We start from the raw sequence: 3,756 nt of genomic DNA, 5'->3' as shown, positions 1-3,756 counted from the left end.
TCTGTCTTTCTTTCTTCTCTCTCTCTTTCTTTCCTTCTCTCCTTTCATTCTTTTTTTTAAATAGAGTCTCACTCTGTGAATGCTGGAGTTCAGTGGCACAATCTCAGCTCTCTTCAACCTCCGCCCCCTGGGTTCAAGCGATTCTCATTCCTCAGCCTCTCAAAGAGCTGAGATTACAGGCACATGCCACGGCACCTGGCTAATTTTTGTATTTTCAGTAGAGACAGCGTTTTACCATGCTGGCGACGCTGGTCTCTAAGTCCTGACTTCAGGTAATCTGTCTGCCTTGACCTCCCAAAGTGCTGGGATTATAAGCATGAGACACCACACCAGGCCTTTTAAAAAAAATTTTCAAAACGGAATCTCACTATGTTGCCCAGGCTGGACTTGAACTTTTGGGCCTTAGCCTCCTGAGTAGCTGACAGGTGTGTGCCACCACACCCAGCTTAGCTATCCAATTTTAGACTGTACTAATTAAAAAAATGTATCCTGTTCATGGGTCATAATAATCCCTGTTCTTTGGGCTGATCATTGCCTTCAGTTCTGTAAGTCATATTCTTGGAAGAATATTAACCAGCTACAGGGCATGCGGGCAGTGGTTCTGAAGCCTGAGGAATGCCCTGAAGCCGTACTAGGGGAGTATATAAAATACAGAGATTCCTGGGACTACCCCTGGATGTTTTCAGGTGATTCTAATACATATCTTAGATTGGGTATCACTGATCTGGAGGACATGAATGATATGATGGTGAAGATACTGAAGAAAGTGGGTGTTTAGCCTAGAAGGAAAGGACATAGGGAGACGAAATTAGGTGTTTCTGATCTCTGAAGCACAGTTACTTGTAAGTTAAGATGACAGAATGAAGGGAAGGTGTGGTGTTCAGGGAAGTTTTCATAAGAATTTAGTAATACTGGCCGGGTGCAGTGGCTCACGCCTGTAATCCCAGCACTTTGGGAGGCCGAGGCGGGCAGATCACGAGGTCAGGAGATCAAGACCGTCCTGGCTAACATGGCATCCAGGAGACCATCCAGGAGATCGAGACCATCCTGGCTAACACGCATCCAAGAGACCATCCTGGGTAACACGGCAGTCCCCACTGCACTGCAGCCTGGGGAACAGAGCAAGACTCAGTCTCAAAACAAAAGAATTTAGTAATACTGGGGACTGCATGGTTATGGACCAGGCTATCTCAGGAAAGAGTAGAGAGGATCCCAGATGTCAGGGATGCTGTAGAGAAGTACTTCAAACTTGAATGCTTGAATCCCCTAGGGATATGATGCAAATGCAAATTTGAACCAGGCGCGGTGGCTCACGCCTATAATCCCAGCAGTTTGGGAGGCTGAGGCGGGCAGATCATGAGGTCAAGAGTTCGAGACCAGTCTGGCCAACATGGTAAAACCCCGTCTCTACTAAAAATACAAAAAATAGCTGGGTGTGATGGTGCACACCTGTAGTCCCAGCTACTTGGGAGGCTAAAGCAGGAGAATTGCTTGAACCTGGGAGGCAGAGGTTGCAGTGAGCCAAGATTGCACCACTGCACTCCAGCCTGGGAGACAAAGTGAGACATTGTCTCAAAAAAATAAAAAAAATAAAAAATAAAGCAAATTCTAATTTGGTTTGGAGTAGGGCCTGAGATTCTGCATTTCCAGTGAGCTTTCAGTGATGCCAGTGCTGCCAGGCTGTGGATTTTGCTGTAATAGAAGGGTGTAGTGGGCGATTCCAGTACTGGTCTAGACCAGACGACCTCAGCGATCTCTCAGGTTAGAGAGGGTATTCAGCAAAGTAAATTCAAGATAGAGAAAGCATCTAACAACACTGCATTGGAATCCTTCAGAACTTTTGGTGTGAAATATGCTTTAATTAGGTTAGTTTAATTCTCTCATTTTTCTAGAAACTAGGTATTAGAGATGAGTGATCAAGAGCATAAGAGCACAGCTTTAGAATAAAATAAACTTGAGTTTATGCATTGCCCTCACCATTACTAGGACTATGAAGCTAGGAAGTAATGACCCATCTGAGCCTCATTTCCTCATCTGTAACAACCTCTCACTGGTTTTAATTTTTCTTCTTTAGAGACTGGGTCTTACTCTGTTGCCCAGTCACAATCACTCTAACCTCAAACTCCTGGGCTCGAGTGATCCTCCTGCTTCAGCCTCCTGAGTAGCTAGGACTACGTGTGCGCCAGCAAACCTGGCTAAGTTTAGAATTCTTTGTAGAGTTGGGGTCTCACTATGTTGCCCAGGCTGTTTTTGAACTCCTAGACTAAAGCAATCCATGCAAAATGCTGCGATTACAGGTGTCAACCACTGTGCCTGGCTTTTTATATGAATAATTATTGTGTTACTGTGTGTAAAGTACTTAGCATATATATGTGCTGTTCATTATGATTTTTATTAAGTTATTAATTTAACCAAGCATCAACTCTGCACTGCTACACTCCCTACTCCTGTGCTCTTGGAGGATTCTTGAGAACTCTGCAACTGTCATGAGCCATCACGGTGAGTTCTCAGAGGCCAGGCACTCTCCCCAAATTTCTGTGAGGTTACTGGAAATACCTTTTTGTGTGTGTCTCATGTCTTGATGATTGGCATTTTCTGACCTTCACCTTCACAAATTGAGAACTAAATATTTTCTCTACATAGTTTGATCAAAATTATCAGTGGATATAATTTGATTTCCTGGACTCATAGCCATTTTTTGGATTTAGTGTTATAATAGAGCAGGTGTCTGTCAGGTGTCTGCCCAGCATCTGTTCCTGTTTCTCTCCTGCAGAACTCCAATTGTTTTTTCTTTTGTTATTCATACCTACAAATGTATCCACGCGTCTTGGGAAGCCAGTTAACTCACAGCTCCAGATGGGCCTGACTGGTGAAAAACTTCCCATTCTCTTTCCCAGGGAGTGGTCCTGGGATTGGCATGGAGGGATGTCCATTGAGGGAGATATTTCCTTGCCCCAAGGAAAAGCCAGAAAATTTGATCTGTTTCTTCTCCTGGATCTTGTCATGTGGAGACGTGACTCTGGGATCTGTGGAGCCTTGTTGCTGCCAGTTGGAGGATGAAGCCAACACTGAGGAGGCCGAGCAGGATGAGGGATCTATCTCCTTGATCCTGCCATTGACCCACGGAACCACTGCCTTCAAGCTGCGTCTCTGGACTTTACACTGCACGAAATAATACCTATCTTTAATGTTTAAGCCATTTTAGTTGTGTTTTCTATTACTTTAGCTAAAAGTACCATTACTAATACTGATGTCTCTTTGCTTTCAGCAATACATCCCAAAAGCGGTGGGAGGATTAAAAAAATATTCTGCAATCGCGATGAATTGGGGAAGGAATTTTCTCCACTGGTAAGAAAGAATTACTTCCTAAAAAGTTTTTCAAAAGCCGTTTTTAGGAATGTAATTCTAAAACCCTTCTTAAAATAGAAACTATCTACATACCTCAGCTATGCTTGATATGTTTGATCTATATCTCTCGACTTTTTTTGAGACAGGGTCTTGCGATGTTGCCCAGGTTGGATTCAAACTCCTTGGCTCAAGCAATTCTCCCACCTCAGCCTACCGAGTAGCTGGGACTACAGGTGTCCACCCCCGTGCCTGGCCCTATCTATGTTTTTTGGAGAGGTGACACATAAAGTTAGTAAGTATATCATAATTGGGGACATATCAACTCACAGAAAACAAACATTTCAGGATTGTGTTAGTCTGTTGGTGAATTCTTCCTTTTTCCTTCTCTTTTCCTCCTCCCTCCTCTCT

The sequence above is a fragment of the Mandrillus leucophaeus genome, unplaced genomic scaffold (assembly GCF_000951045.1).
Source record: "Mandrillus leucophaeus isolate KB7577 unplaced genomic scaffold, Mleu.le_1.0 Scaffold281, whole genome shotgun sequence".
Classification (NCBI taxonomy): domain Eukaryota; kingdom Metazoa; phylum Chordata; class Mammalia; order Primates; family Cercopithecidae; genus Mandrillus; species Mandrillus leucophaeus.
This window is presented reverse-complemented; position numbering follows the sequence as displayed.